Below are 16,614 nucleotides of genomic sequence, written 5' to 3'. Positions count from 1 at the left end.
GGAAAAAATTAGGCAAAGGATAAGTTTAATCAGAGAAGTGAGAAAATGCAGAAGCAAAGAAAAGTAGTTAAACAGGACAAAACAGTAATAGTTTAGTCAGTAAGCAAAGTCGAGGACCTTTAGCTCCTTCTCAGGGTCTATGGATAATATTCTGAGCCATATCCTGTGAGCTGACTTGTAGATCCTGAAACCCACACCACGTGGAAGAAGTTAACTACATGATGACCAGACTGTGGCCATGACATAAGCTGCCATAATTCTGAGAACTGGCCTTAAGGAAATGGGAACAAATTGACCCTGGAACTGAAGGTTAACTGTACTTAAAACAATCAAGATGATGCTGTCAGACCACTGCATGAACAATTTCAAGATGACTGTCAGAGCTGACTGTGCTGTTTCTACATGTAGCCCCCCCCCATCTATAAAAGGTCTTGCCCACAAATTGTCAGGGGGAGGGGGCGGGGGGGGGAGGGTAGTCGGCCTTTGGACAGGAGTCCACCCTCCCCCCTGGTTGCTGGTATCCTAAATAAAGCAAACTTTCCTGTGCACCTGCTTGCCTCTTTATTGGCTTTTGAATTGCAAGCAGCTGGACCCCCACTTCCAGGAACACTAACTAACATGTTTAGAATTTATGAAATATAGTAATAGTCAAATAAAGTCATAGGGGAGGGAGTGATCTTATACACTTGAACATACCTAAATTATCTTCTAAATCTTGGGGAAATGGAATTCATCTACAAATATTTTATCTTAATTTAAGCAGAGGTACTGTTAGAATCAGAGATATGTATCTGCACTTCAGTCTCTTTTACTTTAAGAAGCAATAGGAAGCAGGGGAGGGAGGGAGGGAGAGAGGGAGGGAGGGAGGGAGAGAAGGAGGGAGGAAGGAAGGAAGGAAGGAAAGAAAGAAGGAAAGAAGGGAGAGAAAAGGAAGACAGGAGGTAGGTCAGGGACGGCGGGAAGGAAGGAAGGAAGAGAGAACGAGAGAGAGAAAGAAAGGAGAGAAGAGAAGAGAAGAAATATATTTAGGTAGTTGATAGAAAAAGCATTTATGAAATTGTTTTGTTTCAAGGGTTATAAACTGAACTCAGCATTGTGTGGAAGGGGAAGGCCGGGGCTGGATTAATGTTTCTGTAATTAGGACTCTAGCTGCAGAGTTGGCTACCCAGTCTGAGGATGACATCACACTATTTTTCTTTCACTCTATCTCTCCTCTTCTTCCCTCTGTGTTGCCTTACTTTCAAACACAGAAAATAAGGCAGATTTGACAGATGGTGACTCCCTAAAATACTTCAGTAGTCCTCTGGTCAATTTTCATTTTTTTCCAATCCATGGGTTTATAGTACACAAAGCTTCAGTCTTGTCAGCCTTAAGTAAGATGTCTTTAATATTTTCATCCTTAAGTAATAGGTATTAATATGTCACACACTTTTTTTCCTGAGGCCAAGTGACTGGTACCTTGGCCACTGTCATTTTGGCCATTTCATTAAAAGAATAGAAACAGTTTTTCTCCTTCCCTTTGCTGCATCCTGATGGCTTACTCTTTTTTTTTTTTCAGTTTTAATGAGATATAATTAACATATAGTATTAGTTTTAGGTGTACACCATAATGATTTGATATATGTATATAACATGAAATGATTACCACAGTAATTTGAGTTAACATCCATCACCACACATAGTTATAATTTTTTTCTTGTGAAGAGTACTTTAAAGATCTACTCTTGTAGCACCTTTCAAATATACAATACAATATTAACTGTGGTCAATATGCAGTACATTACATCCCCCAAACTTACCTATATCTGGAAGTTTGTACCTTTTTACCACTACTTCATCAGAGAAAGACAAACACAGACATCCCTCAGTATCCACATGGGATTGGTTCCAGGACCCCCGTGGATACCAAAATCTGCAGACACTCAAGTTCCTTTTGAAAAATGGTGTAGTATTTGCATATAAGCTATGAGCATCCTCCCATATACTTTAAATCATCTCTAGATTACTTATATTACCTAATACAATGTATATGCTTTGTAAGTAGTTGCCTGAGCATGGCAAATTTATGTTTTGCTTTTTGGAACCTTCTGGAAATTTTTTTCAAATATTTTTGATCTGTGGTTGGTTGAATCTGCGAATGTATAATCCGTGAATATGGAGGGCTGACTATACTGTATGGTCTCACCTCAACGTGGAATCTGAAAAAAAAACCCAGCAACTCATAGACACAGATATTGGTGGTTTACCCTTCACAATGTAGTTTCACATTGGCTGAGGAAACACAGCTGAAATGGGTCTCAGTCATATTTACTATTTCCAGCTTCCCTGACTTTTCTTACACCAACTTGAGTTTTAGAAAGGGAATTTCACTTTTCAATCCCTACAAGGTGTGTGACCATCTCTTGCAAACATCTGGGTCACTAACTTCAGGCATAATGTCTTCTTTATGAGGGCAGAATCTATCTCTCAATTCAGATGTGCCAGGTACAACTGTTTGCCTCCTTTTTATAGGTTCTTACTGAACCCCCCGTGACATTTTGATATTTACTCTGATATCATCAAAAAGCATTTAGCATCAATAAGTGTATGATCTAAGCAACAAGAAACAACAACATTTGCATTAGTCAGACATTTTGTTATTGCTTGATTAGGATTTCTGACTTTCTACCCTCCTAGACTTTGTGTTATATTTCTCTAGTTTACACAAGGTACTTTAGAAAATTACCTCGGTCACTGCCAACAGCCTATACACCCATTACTAATTTATTTTTATTAAATAATCTTTCTTATTTATGTGACAAAAATCTAACTAAAAAAATGCCTTAAAAAAGTGAACTCATGGATTCACTCATGGAACTGGGAAGTCCAGTGCTTCACAATCTTCAAGCAGAGCTGAATACAGGAGCTCAAACAGAATCAGTAGGACCCGGTCTGTATAGTTGTGTCCTCTGGTCTCTTTCCTTTTGTGTTATGTTTGTTTTCAGGTACATTTTTTATATGTGGGGGCAAAATAGGTTCCAGTCTTATAAACTGTAACCCTAGGAAAAACGAAATAAAACATCCTTCTGATAGCTGCATAAAAAGGCAGAGGTATGGCTGTAACTGGCGTTAAGTCCACAACATGTTTGTCTCTGAAAAAAGTTCTCCATGCCCACTAGGTGAGCCCCTCCTGGCTGAGTAGGGGAACAGTTTCTCCATAGAAATGTTTTGCTTTCACAAAAGAAAAGGTAACTATTTAAAAAGATTACATTGCTTGAAGTATTGCATCCAGGATAAACCAAATAAAGGATGCTATAATATAGCAATAGTTAGAAACCCTCTGTAAAACAGTGATACACTCACAGCATTATATTTTAAGAATGTTAGTAACTATAACAACTGCATACAGTGAAGGGTTATAGTTAGTAACTATAACAACTGCATACAGTGAAGGGTAACAGATGGAAAGATAACTGGTAACATTAAAGCATATAAGGAAAGTTAGAAATGGATCTTATGTGAGATGTAAGAGTTGTCTCCCCATGTCTATATAACTGTTATTAGCAAAATGGGAAAGACTTTGTGTTATATTTCTCTAGCTTACAGTACCTTGCATATTATGTAGATGTTCAATAAACGCCTCATAAATTAATGAAAGCAGTTCACCTGCTATCAAATAGATATAGATATTTTAAATGATCCAAATAAAACTTAAGATGGAATACATAGAAACCTGTATACTACCAAAAATAACTATTCCTAGAAGAGATTTTAAATCACCTTAAAATTTACTGGACATGTGAAATCTTATTTTACATAAATGGAATATATTACCTATACTTTTCTTTAGATTGGTAGAGCTCTGCAAAATAAGGGAGATGAGCATATATGTGGGCATTAGTGTATTTTGTTTCAAATTTCAATGACAAAAATGAATTGTAAATTTTGCTATATTCTGTTGATTTAGTGTACTGTAAAAGTCTCCACCATCTGTTACACTTTATTCCCTAACTGCCTTAATGTAGCAATTAGGAGTCGATTAGAAATGTCCAGGAACAATAATACTTAAAGATCAATTAGGAACCCATGCTGCTAGGAAGATTAAATATTTACTAAAATAACAACAGCCTTGAAACTAATGGTTCAAACTTCATTACTTGAACACATTTTTTGAACTGCTATTTTCTGCCTCACTTCACTGTAATTGCAAAATGTAACAGTAGCAGTAAACATTTCAGACTAAAGTACATAAAAGTCACAAAGCTTTTAGGTCATAATGACACTGGTTTAGATATTGTACACAGAACACAAGCACTTTTTGGTACAAGTTGATAAAGGCCTGATTGAAAAGAAAGTTTCATAATTATATTATTTAAGACTAATTATATTTATTGCAATTGATGGAAAATAAAGCTACTGAGTTTATTTCTTATGGGGCGAAAAAAACCAAAATTGAAGTGTGTTGGACTACACATTATGCTTTAGTAATTTACATGGTAACAATGAAGTCGCAGCTATGTGAAAATTAAGTCACAAGTTTCCAAGGAAGTTGTTTCCAATTTTTCACCACTGTAAATGTTGCTGTTATAAAAAGTTTTATCTATAAAGTTTGTGTATTTTCTGCATAGACTATAAAAAGGCATTGAGTAGTTTTTAACAGTAGCTTTTAGACTTTTCATAGTTATACCTCTGGGTATAACCCCCCTCTGGGGATGAGCTTTGTCCACAGACAGCAAAACTATTCCACCAATATTCTCTGAACAAGGAAATGAAGATCACCGCTTTTATGGTCAGATTGGACAACCACTTAAGCAAAATGACTTTAAGGATACCAAGATGGACTTGTGAGTACACGAATATATAAATAAATAAAGTAAACACAGGGATCCAGTGCTGACTAGATCCGTAGGCAGGGCCAGATCTTGGAAGGAGAATGTAGGCCTGTTTGCTGTGTGAAGCCTAGTGGGGACACTCAGAGTCTAAATAAAGTGGGCGTCATGCTTAGCCCCTTCCCTGCTTGCTTCTTTCCGGGAGGAGAAAAGAATAAAGGTCATTCGAAATTGCCCCACAGAGACAATACATTTGAAAAGAGTGATATTATTATTAATAATATAGCAGGATGATAAATAAAATTGAAGGTACAAACTTTTTCTATTAATCAAATAATAAAAAATATAAGATATGTACCACTAATGTATTCTTATACCTTTTTCTAACATATTTATGCTGTATGTGTTTCAGTATATGTTTCAACATTAAATTTCTTAAAAACATCACTAATCTGTAATAGTGTATGAACACATGTATCAGAAATGCCTGTCCCTAAAATAAACATGTGACCACTTCAACTATCTGTAAGACCCATAAGGTCTCATCTCCAGAAAACCAGCTGGATGTTATCTGATATAACTTGTAGATGTTCCTTTCAAGATAACATCCAGCTGGTATAAGGCATTAACCCATTAAAATCTATATCATTAGTTAATAGATAGTTCTCACATAAGTGACAACCATTCTGAAGACAAAATTGATCAGTATCCTTTCACACACTATATAAAATTAATGTAAGCTGAATTAAAAGTCAAAATAAGAAATGAAAACTATTAAAATGGCAAAAGAGAACATACATTTTTTTTTTTTTTTTTTTTTTTTTTGTGGTATGCGGGCCTCTCACTGTTGTGGCCTCCCGTTGCGGAGCACAGGCTTCGGACGCGCAGGCTCAGCGGCCATGGCTCACGGGCCCACCCGCTCCGCGGCATGTGGGATCTTCCCAGACTGGGGCACGAACCCGTGTCCCCTGCATCGGCAGGCGGACTCCCAACCACTGCACCACCAGGGAAGCCCATACATAATATTTTTACAATCTCTCCACAGAGAAATTTTTAAGAAACCCGAAAGCTATGAACAACTAATATAGACACCTATGTAATATGTTAATTTCTCTTTGCCAAAAGATGTTTATAGAGATAAATAAAAATACAAAGAAATAACCCATGAAAACTGTTTTTTAAATACCAATCGCATTTCAAGATACTGGTTGGTTTTTTCCAAAAGGGCTTTCAGTGTGTTCTCTGAAATGTCAAAGGCCAATTAAAGGAGTGACAATTTCCATCTTGTAGAGATTCTTTAAATTCAATGTGTCTATAAAGGTTTCTCCCATCTATCCAGTTTCTCAAAGTCAAAACTCTGGGAGTCTTTTATTCCTTCCTGTCTTTACCACCTGTGCCCAAATGATCACCAACGGTACTGAATCTCTCCACTTTTGCAGTGTCATCGTTAAATTGAACCATTTTCTGGTATTTATTTCACAGCCACTGCAGCAGCCTCCAGGGTGAGTCCATGCATTCACTCTTGGAACTCCAATCTATTCTCCAGCAGCAACTGCCAGAATGAGCTTGTTAAAATGTAAATCAGAGGTAGAGAGGAATTAAATTGGGGCAGAAAATATATAACTACGTTAAACACAGTACAGGGAGAGTTTTCACTGAAGAGACATCTGTGTTTAAACAGTGTGAATGAGCCGTTATAAGAGAAATAGTTTGGAATGCAAAGATGAAAATGTGTTATTGCATCTTCAGGTCTCAAATATGCTGGAGGACTTTTCGTTTTTTTCCCTCCTTTTCTCTTTTCCTCTCAAGCATCTGGATACTAAACCACTCTTGCCAAGGGATATGAATAAGTAGATGAGGAGACAGTTTTCAACTCCTTTATCCCTCTGTTCTTCCCAAGCAGTGAAATAATTTGAATTTCTACAGTAAGACTGTGTTCTAGTCTTGTTACTTCAGTAACAGTGGTAGACTGTATGAGAAAAATGAGAAATGATTAAATTTATGAGCAGTTTTTGTGACTTTTGGCTGAATTTTTAATCTTTACAGAACCTTAACATATTGCAAAAGAAACTTGCTTTCAGCTTTTCCTCATCCCGTTTATCTAGTCTTTCCCATGTCAGTAAATAGCAGCACCACACGTCCAAAAATCTAGGATTGGCTCTTGATTTATCTCTTTCTCATACCACATATCTAAGCCAGTCTTTGAAATTATAAACATTTATCAACTCTGCAGCTGATGCTCTATAGCCCGCACCACTATCACATTCCCTTTCTTTTGAACTATAGAGAATCCCCCACAGATCTATTCACTTGTTTTCCCCGTCCCAGACTTAATTTCTTTATTGTACTTGTCATTGTTTAGATTATATCATATGTTATGAAGTCTTAGATATTTCACTATATTAGAATATATAGCATCACATTATATTAATTATTTTCTAGTTTCTTGATCTCTCTCTTCCCACCAAAATGAGGAAGGACATTCCATGGAGTTCTATATCATTAAATTCCAGAATTGGTGACACCAAAGCAGACGTTTAAAAATATAATGAATATTATATTGTTAATTGTATATTAAAACAACAATGAAAAACCACTACACACCTATTAGAATGGCTAATCTAAAACACTGACAACGACAAACTTTGGTGGGGATGTGAAGCAAAAGGAACTCTGATTGACTGCCGGCAGGAACACAAAGTGGTATAGACACTGTGGAAAACGGTTTGGTCATTTCTTGTAAAACTAAATATATTCTTACCATATGATCCAGCAATTACACTCCTTGGTATTTACTCAAAGGAGTTTAAAACTTATGTCCACACAAAATTCTGCACATAGATGTTTACAAAAGCTTTATTCATAGCTGCCAAACTTGCAAGCAACCAGGATGCCCTTTAGTAGGTGAATGGATAAACAAACTGTGGTACGTCCATGCAATGGAGTATTATTCAGTGATATGAAACAATGAGCCTCCCACGCCATGAAAAGAAATGGAGGAAACTTAAATGCATATGGTTAAGTGAAAGAAGCCAATCAGAGAAGGCTATGTACCAAAGGATTCCAACTATATTATATTCTGAAAGGTAAAATTATGGAGACAGGGGGCTTCCCTGGTGGCGCACTGGTTGAGAGTCCGCCTGTCGATGCAGGGGACGCTGGTTCGTGCCCCGGTCTGGGAAGATCCCATGTGCCGCGGAGCAGCTGGGCCCGTGAGCCATGGCCGCTGAGCCTGCATGTCCGGAGCCCGTGCTCCGCAACGGGAGAGGCCACAACAGTGAGAGGTCTGCGTACCGCAAAAAAAAGAAAAAAATTATGGAGACAATAGAGAGATCAGTAGTCATGGGGGTGATGGATAGAAGGAAGAAAGGGATGAATAAGTGGAGCAAAGGGATTTTCAGGACAGTGAAACTCTTCTGTATGTTATTGTAATATCAGTATATGCCATTATGTATTTGTCAAAACCCATGAAATATACAACAAAAAGAGTGACCCTACTATAAACTATAGACTTTGGCTAATGACATTGTGTCAGTATTGGTTTATCAGCTGTAACAAATATACCACACAAATTCAAGAGGCCATTAATAGGGGAAACTGTCTGTAGTGGGAAGGGGTAAATGAGAACTCTGCACTTTCTGTTCAATTTTTCTCTAAAACTAAAATTTCTCTAAGAAACAAAGTCTTAATTTAAAAACTTAAGCCTTTAAGAAAAGATTAAAAAACATAATGAATATCTGAATTAATGCCCTCACAACAATGAAAAAATTCCACACACTGGGAAAGAGAATACTGAGTAGCTCATTGTTTAAGATAAAAAGGTAAAAAAGTAAAAATGGTAAGAAAAAAAGGAAAAAGTGACTTTACTAAAATTGTTTTGCTTCTCATAATGTCACATATCCATGTTTCTTAATATTTGAATCATAATTATTCTAGATAAAAGGCATTTCATATTTGTAATCTGAAGCTGCATCCAAAAGTATTAGTAGTATATTTATAACATTAAGTGGAATTTCCAACCTAATACACATAACTTGAAAAGTGGGAAAAAATTAATCAAAGACATAAAATTTATTCTGTTTACTCACAAATCAGAGCTCATCTGTAAAATTAATAAAATGAATTTTCCTTTCAAAATGTGTATAATTTTATTTCATAAAATACTTTGGCATGAATATGATCAGAGTTTTTGGGTATAAATTATTAACATCATAATTGATTTAATTGTTAAGAACTAAGACTTTATGGGAGTTACCTGGCGGCCCAGTGGTTAGGATTCGGCACTTTTACTGCCATGGCCCAGGTTCAATCCCTGGTTAGGGAACTAAGATCCTGCAAGCCCTATGGCGCAGCCATTAAAAAAAAAAAGAGAGAGAGAGAGAACTAAGACTTTAGATATGTGTCAGCACATGACTTTTTGTTTGACAGCCATCAAAGGCAGCTTATTTCAAAGTAAGTTCCACATTCACAAAAATGGTCCACAAAGCCCTCATGACCTACCTCATATAGGGCTCCTTTTTTGTTCTTTCATTCCTTACCCTCCAGGTACAATAGCTTCTTGGCAGTGTTTGAACCTATCAATCAGACTTCAATCACTGGGACTTTGAACTTGTTATCTCTTCTTGAGATGATCTTCCCTAGATACTCTCAAGACATTATCTCACTTCTTCAAGGTCACAAATGACCCTTTATCACAAAGACCTTCTCCAACCACCATTTTCACCCAGACCACCCTAATCATCCTGACAACTCTTATCCCAAAGGTCTTTACTGACCATTTTACATAAAATGCCAACTCCTTAGGTCACACTTTTTCCCCCTTACCTTGTTTTACTGTTGCCTGTCACTTACATGAATGCAAAAATGAATATTCTAAATATATTAGTTTCTATAAATGTCTATTTTCCCCACATGAATGTAAGTTCCACAAGGGCAGGGATGTGCAGATTTTATTTTGCTGATCTCTCTCTCTCTTTCTCCTTCCCCCATGCATCCCCCTATACACACACACTCAGGCGTGCACAACTCATGTATGCATTGCAGAGCTGCCATAAATTCAGACAGAAATAAGATTATACAGTTATGCAATATATTCAACTTAATATGTTTTTATAAGTTTGTAATATACTAATAATATACTGTAAGAATTTTTCCAAATTATTATATAGTCTTCTTAGTTTTAAAGGCTGTATGGTATCACATACAATTTTTAGAAAATATGTAATCACTATATTAACTAACATTTTATTGTGATGCAATGCAAATGGTTAATGAGATCAATTTGGTTTTAATATACATCCTCATAACTTTCCTATTAAATATTACAGAGCAAATTGTTTTAGCTTTCTGATTCTCAGATTCTTATAAAAAATAACTATATAAGATGGGATTGTTTTAAAGTTTAAATGAGATAATATTTAATGCTTAGTATATAGCAAGAATACAATAAACATTAGCTCTTATAATCATTGTGATCATCATCATATCATTATTAGATATTTAGATATTATATATTTTTATATATATGAATATCATTGCAGTATCATCCTCATATATACATTTGGACATTTCTCTTGAATTCTGCTTTTGAAATATATTTTAAGAAATAGGACATAGAGTATTCCTATAAGATTAGTTAACGGACTTTTGATAACTATTGACAGTTATCAAAAAAACATATAACAATTTCGGGCTTCCCTGGTGGTGCAGTGGTTAAGAATCCACCTGCCAATGCAGGCGACCCAGGTTCGAGCCCTGGACTGGGAAGAGCCCACATGCCGCAGAGCAACTAAGCCCGTGTGCCACAACTACTGAGCATCTGCTCTAGAGCCTGCTAGCCACAACTACTGAGCCCACGTGCCACAACTGCTGAAGCCCGTACACCTAGAGCCTGTGCTCCACAACAAGAGACACCACTGCAATGAGAAGTCCACGCACTGTAACAAGGAGTAGCTTGCCGCAATTAGGGAGAAGCCCACGCCCAGCAATGAAGACCCAATGCAGCCAATAAATAAATTAATTAAATTAATTAATTTTTTAAAACAAGTCATTAAAAAAATATATAACAATTTAGATCTAGGATAGCATAAGGATATGCATTTCTCCGCCCTATTATATGCTATGCATATTTAATTTTAAATGTTCAGATAATCAAAAGAAGATATGTTGTAATTTTATTTTTTCAGCTCAATTATCTGTGATTGTAATTTTTATATGATTTCTCTCTGGATACGTTCTTTTCCAAATTCAATACTAAACCTCATATAATTATCCTTTAACTTTTCAAGGTGGTTAACATGATTGTATTTTATAAATTAACAACATTAACACTTTCTCCTTTCCAAAACTTTATAAATACTGATTCAGAGTTTACTGTATATTGTTTAATTTTGCTTATGATGTTTTATGAAAAGTAGACTAATTAAAGACTTTTTATGAACACTCTCTATTATGATATGTTCAGAAAGAGTTTATAGAGCATGGAAATAATCTAGACCTTGAAAGCAGTATTTTTTCTTGCCCATAAAACTACTTGGTTTATTTAGTTCCTTTTTGGGAGGGATTATTGACACCTCTTCAAGTTCTTACCTTGATTCGCCTACTATTTCTTAAAGCAATAGTAGTAATTAATATTATTCCAAAGAAATGTATTTTAGGTTAAATTATTAATCTATAAAATCATAAATCAAGAAAAAGTCTCTATTAGATTTTAACCATCTAACTGCTGTAACTGTGGAAATATTGTTTGTCTGAACTGCCTTTGCTTTGAACAATGTTTATTAAATTCTCTCTCTTTCTCTATATATTTATATTTATATGATAAACATCAATATATCTATTAGCTGTATTAACTTATGCATCTAATATAGATATGTATAATATATAATGTATATATATATGTATATATATCATGTATAAAATGAATATAGATATGTAAGTTATGATATATATCTATTATATGACTATAATATAATGTATAATATGGATATAAATATGTATATTTATATATGTATGTGAATGTGTATATCATATTATATATATTAAGAGAGAGAGAAACTCTATAAATAACTAACTGAACCATATTGATGCTGTAGAAATACATAATTAGATGTTTACACTAAAGTATACACCTGAATGGAAACAGAATTGTCTAATAAATTCAGTTCACATGTGTCAGAGCTGAATTATCTGATCTGAATTCATATTGAAAATTTGAGTCCTAAATATCTGTGAAACTGAATGATTATTCATATATCTCCAGACTGATATTCCAGGTTGAGAGATATTTATGTATAGTTTAAAGGTGAGTTAATCCATCATATTCTTCTGCTTGATTTTAAGTGAAGTTTTTTCATTCAAATTAGACTACAGTAGAATATCTCAAAACTCTCAGGAGGAGCTTACTGTATTATTTAGAACTCATATTTATGACAGAATATGATTTTGACACGGGGTATAGTCTTAAATTAAGTTGTCCAACTAAGTAAAAGTTTTTATTTGTGTGAGCATATTTATAAGCTAATTTACATGTGTTTTGACTGAGGGACTTCTTGACTTTGTGAATTATTCTATATTGCCTTCGTGATTTTTATTCAGTGCTGGAGTTGGTAATGGCAAGTTCCTTCGGTGTAAAACACATTGTTATATTTTATGGAATTAATTAGCCATTTATACTTGGTAAGGGCTTAAAAAGCTTATTAAGCATAGAAGGTTACTCAATACAGTTTCCATCCTAGTGGAAAATATTACAAAGACAAGGATAATGTGTAGTCACTTTTTGGTCACTGTAGATCAATAAATTTTAGAGTGAATGGAAAAAAAGTATGATTATGTTTGCCTGAAACATTACAGTATTAATCATATTAATATAGTCATTCTGAGTTAAAGAGGAGAAGCTAACAACCTATAATTTATAAAATGAATCAAACTTTCCAAAGTTAAACTTATAGTGGACTAATAGGAAGTTAAGATAGAAAAAGGAAAATGGTATTTTTGTGACATTAAGTGAAATTTCCCACCTTAAATATGAATTTAAACACCGTGCTATTGAAGGGAAGCCCCCGCTACCCCCACCCACATGCCAAAAAAGGTTCTGAGGCATTCCTAAGTTAATATAGCACTATATTTTTCCTATGTCAGAGATAAAATATGAATAATAGTAAAAGCATAATAAAAATAACAACATAACGATAAATGATAGAAATAATAATGGTTAGTATTATTTATTTTTGCTATTTGTCACTACCAGGGACTGTACTACGTGAATTACCTAATTTAATTCTTACAACAACCTTATGAGGCTCTTCTATGATAAGCTGTTTTATGTATGGGAAAACTTAAATAGCTTACCCCAAATAGCATTTTTAATATACAGTAATACCAGGATTTGATCACACTTTAGGAAGGATGGAAACGTTGAGTCATAACATTTTATGCTCTAGAGAAGCGGTTCGTAAATGATGGTTCATTGGCCAGCCACCTCTTTTGCAGTTTGTTGGGAACATAGACGAAGCTAAGATAATGGCCATGGGGGTTCAGCCTCAGCAACTCGTGGGGGAAGTGGGGAGCAGAGTGAGCAGGAAGTGCACCCAGGCTGCAGGATGGACACACACCACTGAGGGCCGTTCCTAAGGGCACTGCCTCCCCTGGAGAAGCCTGTACATTGGGCAGTGCCAGGGGTGGGGACTGCCCGGCTTCCCACTCCGCTGCTGCTCCTGCCCTCAGAAAAGGAGAGATACTGGGCCCCTGGGGTGGCTCCTCTGCAGACCTTGTCTGTCTCAGTCCTTTTGTCAATGGAGCACAGTTTCTACCTAAGCTGTCCTCCCTTTTTGTACTAGGCTGAGTTGTAAAGTATAAGTTTTAACTGCCTCTGGGTGAAAAAAAGCTTTAATAAACACCTATTACCTTAAAAAAATTTATTGGATGAATACTCAGCTGTGTGTGCCCAAGGTGGGATTCAGCAAGACTTGGCACACAACAAATACTGGGTATCTAGGCTTCCACAGAGTTACAACAAGCAACACTGTACTGAGAAAGAGAGGTGTGCACAAGCTAGAGTGGAAAAAACAAACTAAACAGGACAGACAGTGAGTTAAAGTCCCCCAAAAGGACTTCATTAGCAGTAGCACCCCCCTAGCCCTAGAGTAAGAGCTCTGTATACCCTCACTAACAAAGCTAAAATACGAGCCTCAAGAGGATAAAGGTAGTTTGCCAGCAAGTTACCTGCCTTCCAAAACAAAATTCAACACTCTTTAATGAAAGACAAGAAAATCTCAACTTTCAGTAACATAGTATCTACAAGAACAAACATACAACTTTTTAAAAAAGAAAACAATATATGTGACAGGGGAGGGAGAACAAATATGTGATCCATAGCAGCAGAAGAATAATAGTCAATAGAAATAGATCCAGATATGACATGGACATCAGCATTAGCAGTTACAAACTTGAAAACACCAATGATGAATATGCTCAAAGATGTCATCTAAAAGATTGGAGTCAGCAAATTATGGCCCACAAGCTAGCCACCTATTTTTATAAAGCTGTACTGGAAAATAGTTAAAACTAATAATTTGCATTTGTTTAGTACTGCATTTGCCCAAAAATAGCAGAATTGAGTAGTAGTGATATAGACTATTTGGCCTGCAAACCTAAAATACTATCAGAACTTTTAAGAAAAATATATTTAGCTCTTGAAAAAGATGAACATAATGAGTGAACAGAAAAAAAATTCAGTATAGAAATGAGCACATGTAGCAGCATGAGGGGCGGAGCCTTGGGCGCTCGAGGATCCTGAGTTGCAGAGGGGATAGGGGAAGATGGGGGTGACAGCTGCTTCTTTTAGATGCTAGGGAATGCAGGTGGACCTGGATCCAAATCAGGCTCTCCATATCAACAAGGTCCGGAGGACAACGCCTGGCTGGAGGACCAAGCAGAGCACAAAAGGCCGGCCACCCTGTGCCTTTGGAATGGAGAATTTAATACATTTACATGTAAGCCATGTGGCTGACAGGGTCTTGGTGCTCTGGCCGGGAGTCAGGCCTGAGACTCTGAGGTGGGAGAGCTGAGTTCAGGACACTGGACCACCAGCGACCGCCCGGCTCCACATAATATCAATCAGTGAGAGCACTCCCAGAGATCTCCGTCTGAATGCTAAGACCCATCTCCACTCAACGACCAGCAAGCTAACGTGCTGGACACCCCATGCCAAACAACTGGCAAGACAGGAAAACAACCCCACCCATTAGCAGAGAGGCTACCTAAAATCAAAATAAAAAAACCCACCATAGGCAGTCCTACCCACCAGAAAGACAAGATCCAGCCTCATCCACCAGAACACAGGCACCAGCCCCCTCCAGCAGGAAGCCTACACAACCCACTAAACCAACCTTACCCACTGGAGGCAGACACCAAGAACAACAGGAACTATGAACCTGCAGGCTGCAAAAAGGAGACCCCAAGCACAGTAAGTTAAACAAAATGAAAAGACAGGGAAATATGCAGCAGATGAAGAAGCAAAGTAAAAACCTACCAGAGCAAACAAATGAAGAGGAAATAGGCAGTCTACTTGAAAAATATTCAGAGTAATGATAGCAAACATGATCCAAAATCTTGGAAATAGAATGTAGAAAATACAAGAAATGTTTAGCAAGAACCTAGAAGAACTAAAGAGCAAACAAACAATGATGAACAACACAAGAAATGTAATTAAAAATTCTCTAGAAGGAATCAATAACAGAATAACTGAGGCAGAAAAATGGATAAATGACCTGCAAGATAAAATAGTAGAAATAACTACCACAAAGCAGAATAAAGAAAAAAGAATGAAAAGACTTGAGGACAGTCTCAGAGACCTAACAGACAACATTAAATGCACCAACATTCGAATTATAGGATTCCCAGAAGAAAAAGAGAAATATAAAGGGAAAGAGAAAATATTTGAAGAGATTGTAATTGAAAACTTCCCTAATATGGGAAAGGAAATAGTCAATCAAGTCCAGGAAGCACAGAGACTCCCATGGATGATAAATCTAAGGAGAAAAATGCCAAGACACATATCAATCAAACTATCAAAAATTAAAGACAAAGAAAGATATTAAAAGCAGCAAGGGAAAGCAACAAATCACATACAAGGGAATCCCTAGAAGGTTAACACCTGATCTTTCAGCAGACACTCGGCAAGCCAGAAGGGAGTGACAGGACATATTTAAAGTGATGAAAGGGAAAAACCTACAACCAAGATTACTCTACCCAGCAAGGATCTCATTCAGATTTGACAGAAAAATTAAAACCTTTACAGACAATCAAAAACTAAAAGAATTCAGCACCACCAAACCAGCTTTGAAAAATGCTAAAGGAATTTCTCTAGGCAAGCAGCACAAGACAAGGAAAAGACCTACAATAAAAAATTCAAAACAATTAAGAAAATGGTAATAGGAACATACATATTGAAAACTACCTTAAATGTAAATGGATTAAATGCTCCAACAAAAAGACACAGACTGGCTGAATGGATACAAAAACAACACCTGTATATATGCTGTCTACAAGAGACCCACTTCAGAGCTAGGGACATATACAGACTGAAAGTGAGGAGATGGAAAAACATATTCCATGCAAACGGAAATCAAAAGAAAGCTGGAGTAGCAATTCTCATATCAGACAAAATAGACTTTAAAATAAAGACTATTACAAGAGACAAAGAAGGACACTACATAATGATCAATGGATCAACCCAAGAAGAAGATATAACAATTGTAAATATTTATGCACCCAACATAGGAGCACCTCCATACATAAAGCAAAT

General features: G+C 36.2%; 1 long non-coding RNA gene across 2 annotated transcripts in view; it reads right to left on the bottom strand.

The window, feature by feature from the left end:
* The window catches only part of LOC125964201 (uncharacterized), a 343,736-nt gene that overhangs the window by 251,401 nt on the left and 75,721 nt on the right, over positions 1-16,614 (bottom strand). Inside the window, exon 1 of one of the 2 annotated variants that reach the window (XR_007476938.1) lies at positions 9,064-9,118. The exons of the other annotated variant lie outside the window; for it this stretch is intronic. This is a non-coding gene — a long non-coding RNA (uncharacterized LOC125964201). Of the gene's footprint in view, positions 1-9,063; positions 9,119-16,614 lie in introns of those variants that run through there. 2 annotated transcript variants of the gene reach the window in all.

This window comes from Orcinus orca, chromosome 1 (genome assembly GCF_937001465.1).
Source record: "Orcinus orca chromosome 1, mOrcOrc1.1, whole genome shotgun sequence".
Taxonomy (NCBI): domain Eukaryota; kingdom Metazoa; phylum Chordata; class Mammalia; order Artiodactyla; family Delphinidae; genus Orcinus; species Orcinus orca.
The sequence above is the reverse complement of the archived record's forward strand: the minus strand, read 5'-3'. Positions and strand labels throughout refer to the sequence as shown.